This window comes from Rhipicephalus microplus, unplaced genomic scaffold (assembly GCF_043290135.1).
Source record: "Rhipicephalus microplus isolate Deutch F79 unplaced genomic scaffold, USDA_Rmic scaffold_13, whole genome shotgun sequence".
NCBI lineage: Eukaryota > Metazoa > Arthropoda > Arachnida > Ixodida > Ixodidae > Rhipicephalus > Rhipicephalus microplus.
This window is the reverse complement of record NW_027464586.1, coordinates 43,340,373-43,349,886: the sequence shown is the minus strand read 5'-3', so window position 1 is coordinate 43,349,886 and position 9,514 is coordinate 43,340,373. Positions and strand designations below refer to the sequence as shown.

The window sequence follows — 9,514 nt, the reverse complement described above, 5'->3', positions numbered from 1 at the left end:
TTTGTTCTTTGCGCTGATAGCTTTAAAGATATGTTCTGATGGTGGTGAGAGTAGAGCACGAGTGTCTCTGTGGCGCAACTGGCTAGTGCGATCGGCTGTTAACCGAAAGGTTGGAGGTTCGAGCCCACCCGGTGGTGCTGCGGCTCTTTTTTTCTTTGGACTGATAGCTTTGAAGATATGTTCTGATGGTGGTGAGAGTGGAAAAGGACGGTCTTCGTGGCGCAATTGGCTAGCGCAATCGGCTGTTAACCGAAAGGTTGGAGGTTCGTGCCCTCCCGGAAGTGGTGTGTTGCTTTTGTCTTTGCGCTGATAGCTTTAAAGATATGTTCTGATGGTGGTGAGAGTGGAGCACGACTGTCTCCGTGGCGCGATTGGCTAGCGCGTTCGGCCGTTAACCGAAAGGCTGGAGGTTCGAGCCCACCCGGTGGTGGTGCAGCGCTCTTTTTTCTTTGCGCTGATAGCTTTGGAGAAATGTTCTGACGGTGGTGAGAATGAAGCACGACTGTCTTCGTGGCGCATTTGGCTAGCGCGTTTGGCTGTTAACCGAAAGTTTGGAGGTTCGAGCCCTCCCGGAGGCAGTGTGTCGCTTTTTTTATCTCTGCGCTGATAGCTTTGGAGAAATGTTCTGACGGTGGTGAGAGGGGAGCACGACTGTCTCGGTGGCGCAATTGGCTAGCCCGATAGGCTGTTAACCGAAAGGTTGGAGGTTCGAGCCCTCCCGGGAGTGGTGTGTTGCTTTTTTCTTTGCGCTGATAGCTTTGAAGATATGTTCTCATGGTGGTGAGAGTGGAGCACGACTGTCTCCGTGGTGCAACTGGCTAGCACGTTCGGCTGTTAACCAAAAAAATGGAGGTTTCAGCCCTCCCGGGAGTGGTGTGTTGCTTTTTTCTTTGCGCTGATAGCTTTGAAGATATGTTCTGATGGTTGTGAGAGTAGAGCACGACTGTCTCCGTGGCGCTATTGGCTAGCATGATGGGCTGTTAACCGAAAGGTTGGAGGTTTGAGCCCATCCGGTGGTGGTTCGGCGCTTTTTTTTCTTTGGGCTGATAGCTTTGAATTTATGTTCTCATGGTGGTGAGACTGGAGCAGGACTGTCTCCGTGGCGCAATTCGCTAGCGCGATCGGTTGTTAACCGAAAGATTGGAGTTTCGAGCCCACCAGTGGACGGTGTGTCGCTTTTTTTTGCTTTGCGCTGATGGCGTTGAAGGTATGTTCTGATGGTGGTGAGAGTGAGGCACGACTGTCTCCGTGGCGCAATTGGCTAGCGCGATCGGCCGTTAACCGAAAGGCTGGAGGTTCGAGCCCACCCGGTGGTGGTGTGGCGCTTCTTTTTTCTTTGGGCTGATAGCTCTGAAGAAATGTTCTGACGGTGGTGAGAGTGGAGCACGACTGTCTCCGTGGCGCAATTGGCTAGCGCGTTCGTATGGTATTCGAAAGGTTGGAGGTTCCAGCCCTTCCGGGAGCAGTGTGTCGCTTTTTTTATTGCGCTGATAGCTTTGGAGAAATGTACAGACGGTGCTGAGAGCGCTGCACTACTGTCTTCGTGGCACAATTGGCTAGCGCGTTCGGCTGTTAACCGAAAGGCTGGAGGTTCGAGCCCTCCCGGGAGTGGTTCGTTGCTTTTTTTCTTTGGGCTGATAGCTTTGAAGATATGTTTTGATGGTGGTGAGAGTGGAGCAGGACTGTCTCCGAGGCGCAATTGGCTAGCGCGATCAGCTGTTAACCAAAAGATTGGAGATTCGAGCCCACCCGGTGGTGGTGCGGCGCTTTTTTTTCTTTGGGCTCATAACTTTGAAGATATGTTCTGATGATGGTGAGAGTGGAGCAGGACTGTCTCCGTGGCGCAATTGGCTAGCGCGATCGGCTGTTAACCGAAAGGTTGGAGTTTCGAGCCCACCCGTGGAAGGTGTGTCGCTTTTTTTCGCTTTGCGCTGTTGGCGTTGAAGATATGTTCTGATGGTGGTGAGAGTGAAGCACGACTGTCTCCGTGGCGCAATTGGCTAGCGCGATCGGCTGTTAACCGAAAGTTTGGAGGTTCGAGCCCACCCGGGGGTGGTGCGGCGCTTTTTTTTCTTTGGGCTGATAGCTTTGAAGATATGTTTGATCGTGGTGAGAGTGGTGCAGGACTGTCTCCGTAGCGCAATTGGCTAGCGCGATTGGCTGTTAACCGAAAGGTTGGAGGTTTGAGCCCACCAGGGGACGGTGTGTCACTTTTTTCTTTGCGCTTATAGCTTTGAAGATATGTTCTGATGGAAGTGAGAGTGGACCACGACTGTCTCCGTGGCGCAATTGGCTAGCGCGTTGGGCTGTTAACCGAAACGTTGGAGGTTCGAGCCCACCCGGTTGTGGTGCTGCGCTTTTTTTCCTTTGGGCTGATAGCTCTGAGGAAATGTTCTGACGGTGGTGAGAGTGTAGCGCGACTGTCTCCGTGGCGCAATTGGCTAGCGCGATCGGCTTTTAACTGAAAGGTTGAGGGTTCGAGCCCTCCCGAGAGTGTTGTGTAGCTTTTTTTTCTTTGGGCTGATAGCTTTGAAGATATGTTCTGATGGTGGTGAGAGTAGAGCAGGACTGTCTCCGTGGCGCAACTGGCTAGCGCGATCGGCTGTTAACCGAAAGGTTGGAGGTTCGAGGCCACCCGGTTGTGGTGCTGCGCTTTTTTTCCTTTGGGCTGATAGCTCCGAGGAAATGTTCTGACGGTGGTGGGAGTGTAGCGCGACCGTCTCCTTGGCGCAATTGGCTAGCGCGATCGGCTTTTAACTGAAAGGTTGGAGGTTCGAGCCCCCCCCCCCCCCGAGAGTGTTGTGTAGCTTTTTTTTTCTTTCGGCTGATAGCTTTGAAGATATGTTCTGATGGTGGTGAGAGTGGAAAAGGACTGTCTCCGTGGCGCCATTGGCTAGCGCGATCGGCTGTTAACCAAAAGGTTGGAGTTTCGAGCCCTCCCGGGAGTGATGTGATGCTCTTTTCTTTGTGCTGATAGCTTTGGAGAAATGTTCTGACAGTGGTGAGATTTGAGCACGACTGTCTCCGTGGCGCAATTGGCTAGCACGTTCAGCTGTTAACCAAAAATTTGGAGGTTCGAGCCCACCCGGTCGTGGTGCTGCGCTTTTTTTCCTTTGGGCTGATAGCTCTGAGGAAATGTTCTGACTGTGGTGAGGGTGTAGCGTGACTGTCTCCGTGGCGCTATTGGCTAGCGTGATGGGCTGTTAACCGAAAGGTTGGAGGTTCGAGCCCACCCGGTGGTGGTGCGGCGCTTTTTTTCCTTTGGGCTGATAGCTCTGAAGAAATGTTCTGACGGTGGTGAGAGTGGAGCATGACTGTCTCTGTGGCGCAATTGGCTAGCGCGATGGGCTGTTAACCGAAAGGTTGGAGGTTCGTGCCTACCCGGTTCTGGTGCGGCGCTTTTTTTCCTTTGGGCTGATAGCTCTGAAGAAATGTTCTGACGGTGGTGAGAGTGGTGCACGACTGTCTCTGTGGCGCAATTGGCTGGCGCGATCGGCTGTTAACTGAAAGGTTGGAGGTTCGAGCCCTCCCGATGGTTGTGCGACACTACTTTTTTCTTTGGGCTGATAGCTTTGAAGATATGTTCTCATGGTGGTGAGACTGGAGCAGGACTGTCTCCGTGGCGCAATTGGATAGCGCGATTGGTTGTTAACCAAAAGATTGGAGTTTCGAGCCCACCCGTGGACGGTGTGTCGCTTTTTTTTTGCTTTGCGCTGATGGCGTTGAAGGTATGTTCTGATGGTGGTGAGATTAAGCACGACTGTCTCCGTGGCGCAATTGGCTAGCGCGATCGGCTGTTAACCGAAAGGTTGGAATTTCGAGCCCTCCCGGGAGTGGTGTGTTGCTTTTTTCTTTGCGCTGATAGCTTTGAAGATATTTTCTGATGGTGGTGAGAGTGGAGCACGACTGTCTCTGTGGCGCAATTGGCTAGCGCGTTCGGCCGTTAACCGAAAGGCTGGAGGTTCGAGCCCACCCGGGGGTAGTGCGGCGCTTTTTTTTTCTTTGGGCTGATAGCTTTGAAGATATGTTTGATGGTGGTGAGAGTGGTGCAGGACTGTCTCCGTAGCGCAATTGGCTAGCGCGATTGGCTGTTAACCGAAAGGTTGGAGGTTTGAGCCCACCAGGAGACGGTGTGTCGCTTTTTTCTTTGCGCTGATAGCTTTGAAGATATGTTCTGATGGTGGTGAGAGTGGACCATGACTGTCTCCGTGGCGCAATTGGCTAGCGCGTTGGGCTGTTAACCGAAACGTTGGAGGTTCGAGCCCACCCGGTTGTGGTGCTGCGCTTTTTTTCCTTTGGGCTGATAGCTCTGAGGAAATGTTCTGACGGTGGTGAGAGTGTAGCGCGACTGTCTCCGTGGCGCAATTGGCTAGCGCGATCGGCTTTTAACTGAAAGGTTGGAGGTTCGAGCCCTCCCGAGAGTGTTGTGTAGCTTTTTTTTCTTCGGGCTGATAGCTTTGAAGATATGTTCTGATGGTGGTGAGAGTAGAGCAGGACTGTTTCCGTGGCGCAACTGGCTAGCGCGATCGGCTGTTAACCGAAAGGTTGGAGGTTCGAGCCCACCCGGTCGTGGAGCTGCGCTTTTTTTCCTTTGGGCTGATAGCTCTGAGGAAATGTTCTGACGGTGGTGAGGGTGTAGCGTGACTGTCTCCTTGGCGCAATTGGCTAGTGCGATCGGCTTTTAACTGAAAGGTTGGAAGTTCGAGCCCTCCCGAGAGTGTTGTGTAGCTTTTTTGTCTTTGGGCTGATAGCTTTAAAGATATGTTCTGATGGTGGTGAGAGTGGAAAAGGACTGTCTCCGTGGCGCAATTGGCTAGCGCAATCGGCTGTTAACCGAAAGTTTGGAGGTTCGAGCCCTCCCGGAAGCAGTGTGTCACTTTTTTTATCTTTGCGCTGATAGCTTTGGAGAAATGTTTTCACGGTGGTGAGATTGGAGCACGACTGTCTCCGTGGCGCAATTGGCTAGCACGTTCGGCTGTTAACCGAAAATTTGGAGGTTCGAGCCCTCCCGGGAGTGGTGAGTTGCTTTTTCTTTGCGCTGATAGCTTTGAAGATATTATGTTCTGATGGTGGTGAGAGTGGAGCACGACTGTCTCCGTGGTGCAATCGGCTAGCGTGATCGGCTGTTAACCGAAAGGTTGGAGGTTCGAGCCCACCCGGTGGTGGTGTGTTGCTTTTTTCTTTGCGCTGATAGCTTTGAAGATATGTTCTGATGGTGGTGAAAGCGGAGCACGACTGTCTCCGTGGCGCAAATAGCTAGCACGTTCGGCTGTTAACCAAAACATTGGAGGTTTGAGCCCTCCCGGGAGTGGTGTGTTGCTTTTTTCTTCACTATTATAGCTTTAAAGATATGTTCTGATGGGGGTGAGAGTGGAGCACGACTGTCTCCGTGGCGCTATTGGCTAGCGCGATGGGCTGTTAACCGAAAGGCTGGAGGTTCGAGCCCACCCGGTGGTGAAGCGGCGCTTTTTTTCCTTTGGGCTGATAGCTCTGAAGAAATGTTCTGACGGTGGTGAGAGTGGAGCAGGACTATCTCTGTGGCGCAATTGGCTAGCGCGATCGGCTGTTAACTGAAAGGTTGGAGGTTCGAGCCCTCCCAGGATTGGTTTGTTGCTTTTTTTTCTTTGGGCTGAAAGCTTTGAAGATATGTTCTGATGGTGGTGAGAGTGGAGCAGGACTGTCTCCGTGGCGCAATTGGCTAGCGCGATCAGCTGTTAACCAAAAGGTTGTAGGTTCGAGCCCCCCGGTGGTGGTGCGGCGCTTCTTTTTCTTTGGGCTGATAGCTTTGAAGATATGTTCTCATGGTGGAGAGAGTGGAGCAGGACTGTCTCCGTGGCGCAATTGGCTAGCGCGATCGGTTGTTAACCGAAAGATTGGAGTTTCGAGCCCACCCGTGGACGGTGTGTCGCTTTTTTTTCGCTTTGCGCTGATGGCTTTGAAGGTATTTTCTGATGGTGGTGAGAGTGAAGCACGACTGTCTCCGTGGCGCAATTGGCTAGCGCAATCGGCTGTTAACCGAAAGGTTGGAATTTTGAGCCCTCCCGGGAGTGGTGTGTTGCTTTTTACTTTGCGCTGATAGCTTTGAAGATATGTTCTTATGGTGTTGAGAGTGGCGCACGACTGTCTCTGTGGCGCAATTGGCTAGCGCGTACGGCCGTTAACCGAAAGGCTGGAGGTTCGAGCCCACCCGGTGGTGGTGTGGTGCTTTTTTTTCTTAGGGCTGATAGCTCTGAAGAAATGTTCTGACGGTGGTGAGAACGGAGCACGACTGTCTCCGTGGCGCCATTGGCTAGCGCGACCAGCTGTTAACCGAGAGGTTGAAGGTTCGAGCCCACCCGGTGGCGGTGCGGCGTTTATTTTTCTTTGGGCTGATAGCTCTGAAGAAATGTTCTGACGGTGGTGAGAGTGGAGCACGACTGTCTCCGTGGCGCAATTGGCTAGCGCGTTCGGCTGTTAACCGAAAGGTTGGAGGTTCGAGCCCACCCGGTGGTGGTGCGGCGCTTTTTTTCTTTGGGCTGATAGTCTGAAGAAATGTTCTGCGGTGGTGAGAGTGGTGCACGACTGTCTCCGTGGCGCAATCGGCTAGCGCAATGGGCCCTTAATCGAAAGGTTGGAGGTTCGAGACCACTCGGTGGAGGTGCGGCGCCTTTTTTCCTTTGGGCTGATAGCTCTGAGGAAATGTTCTGACGGTGGTGAGAGTGGAGCTCGACTGTCTCCGTGGCGCAATTGGCTAGCGCGATCGGCTGTTAACCGAAAAGTTGGAGGTTCGATCCCTCCCGGGAGTGGTGTGTTGCTTTTTTCTTTGCGCTGATAGCTTTGAAGATATGTTCTGATGGTGGGGAGATTGGAGCACGACTGTCTCCGTGGCGCAATTGGCTAGCGCGATCGGCTGTTAACCGAAAGGTTGGAATTTCGAGCCCTCCCGTGAGTGGTGTGTTGCTTTTTTCTTTGCGCTGATAGCTTTGGAGAAATGTTCTGACGGTGGTGAGAATGAAGCACGACTGTCTTCGTGGCGCATTTGGCTAGCGCGTTTGGCTGTTAAACGAAAGTTTGGAGGTTCGAGCCCTCCCGGAGGCAGTGTGTCGCTTTTTTTATCTCTGCGCTGATAGCTTTGGAGAAATGTTCTGACGGTGGTGAGAGGGGAGCACGACTGTCTCCGTGGCGCAATTGGCTAGCGCGATAGGCTGTTAACCGAAAGGTTGGAGGTTCGAGCCCTCCCGGGAGTGGTGTGTTGCTTTTTTCTTTGCGCTGATAGCTTTGAAGATATGTTCTCATGGTGGTGAGAGTGGAGCACGACTGTCTCCGTGGTGCAACTGGCTAGCACGTTCGGCTGTTAACCAAACAATTGGAGGTTTCAGCCCTCCCGGGAGTGGTGTGTTGCTTTTTTCTTTGCGCTGATAGCTTTGAAGATATGTTCTGATGGTTGTGAGAGTGGAGCACGACTGTCTCCGTGGCGCTATCGGCTAGCATGATGGGCTGTTAACCGAAAGGTTGGAGGTTTGAGCCCATCCGGTGGTGGTTCGGCGCTTTTTTTTCTTTGGGCTCATAGCTTTGAAGTTATGTTCTGATGGTGGTGAGAGTGCAGCAGGACTGTCTCCGGGGCGCAATTGGCTAGCGCGATCGGCTGTTAACCGAAAGGTTGGAGATTCGAGCCCACCCGATGGTGGTGCGGCACTTCTTTTTCTTTGGGCTGATAGCTTTGAATTTATGTTCTCATGGTGGTGAGACTGGAGCAGGACTGTCTCCGTGGCGCAATTCGCTAGCGCGATCGGTTGTTAACCGAAAGATTGGAGTTTCGAGCCCACCAGTGGACGGTGTGTCGCTTTTTTTTGCTTTGCGCTGATGGCGTTGAAGGTATGTTCTGATGGTGGTGAGAGTGAAGCACGACTGTCTCCGTGGCGCAATTGGCTAGCGCGATCGGCCGTTAACCGAAAGGCTGGAGGTTCGAGCCCACCCGGTGGTGGTGTGGCGCTTCTTTTTTCTTTGGGCTGATAGCTCTGAAGAAATGTTCTGACGGTGGTGAGAGTGGAGCACGACTGTCTCCGTGGCGCAATTGGCTAGCGCGTTCGTATGGTATTCGAAAGGTTGGAGGTTCCAGCCCTTCCGGGAGCAGTGTGTCGCTTTTTTTATTGCGCTGATAGCTTTGGAGAAATGTACAGACGGTGCTGAGAGCGCTGCACTACTGTCTTCGTGGCACAATTGGCTTGCGCGTTCGGCTGTTAACCGAAAGGCTGGAGGTTCGAGCCCTCCCGGGAGTGGTTCGTTGCTTTTTTTTCTTTGGGCTGATAGCTTTGAAGATATGTTTTGATGGTGGTGAGAGTGGAGCAGGACTGTCTCCGAGGCGCAATTGGCTAGCGCGATCAGCTGTTAACCAAAAGATTGGAGGTTCGAGCCCACCCGGTGGTGGTGCGGCGCTTTTTTTTCTTTGGGCTCATAACTTTGAAGATATGTTCTGATGATGGTGAGAGTGGAGCAGGACTGTCTCCGTGGCGCAATTGGCTAGCGCGATCGGCTGTTAACCGAAAGGTTGGAGTTTCGAGCCCACCCGTGGAAGGTGTGTCGCTTTTTTTCGCTTTGCGCTGTTGGCGTTGAAGATATGTTCTGATGGTGTGAAGAGTGAAGCACGACTGTCTCCGTGGCGCAATTGGCTAGCGCGATCGGCTGTTAACCGAAAGTTTGGAGGTTCGAGCCCACCCGGGGGTGGTGCGGCGCTTTTTTTTCTTTGGGCTGATAGCTTTGAAGATATGTTTGATCGTGGTGAGAGTGGTGCAGGACTGTCTCCGTAGCGCAATTGGCTAGCGCGATTGGCTGTTAACCGAAAGGTTGGAGGTTTGAGCCCACCAGGGGACGGTGTGTCACTTTTTTCTTTGCGCTTATAGCTTTGAAGATATGTTCTGATGGAAGTGAGAGTGGACCACGACTGTCTCCGTGGCGCAATTGGCTAGCGCGTTGGGCTGTTAACCGAAACGTTGGAGGTTCGAGCCCACCCGGTTGTGGTGCTGCGCTTTTTTTCCTTTGGGCTGATAGCTCTGAGGAAATGTTCTGACGGTGGTGAGAGTGTAGCGCGACTGTCTCCGTGGCGCAATTGGCTAGCGCGATCGGCTTTTAACTGAAAGGTTGGAGGTTCGAGCCCTCCCGAGAGTGTTGTGTAGCTTTTTTTTCTTTGGGCTGATAGCTTTGAAGATATGTTCTGATGGTGGTGAGAGTAGAGCAGGACTGTCTCCGTGGCGCAACTGGCTAGCGCGATCGGCTGTTAACCGAAAGGTTGGAGGTTCGAGCCCACCCGGTTGTGGTGCTGCGCTTTTTTTCCTTTGGGCTGATAGCTCCGAGGAAATGTTCTGACGGTGGTGGGAGTGTAGCGCGACCGTCTCCTTGGCGCAATTGGCTAGCGCGATCGGCTTTTAACTGAAAGGTTTGAGGTTCGAGCCCCCCCCCGAGAGTGTTGTGTAGCTTTTTTTTCTTTCGGCTGATAGCTTTGAAGATATGTTCTGATGGTGGTGAGAGTGGAAAAGGA

At 52.6% G+C, this 9,514-nt stretch overlaps 1 non-coding gene across 1 annotated transcript; it reads left to right on the top strand.

Moving 5' to 3' along the window:
- Positions 1 to 504: 504 nt before the first annotated feature.
- On the top strand, positions 505 to 578 carry TRNAN-GUU (transfer RNA asparagine (anticodon GUU)). Its single transcript has one exon. It is a non-coding gene; the product is annotated as a tRNA-Asn (tRNA).
- The last annotated feature ends 8,936 nt before the right edge of the window (positions 579 to 9,514 follow it).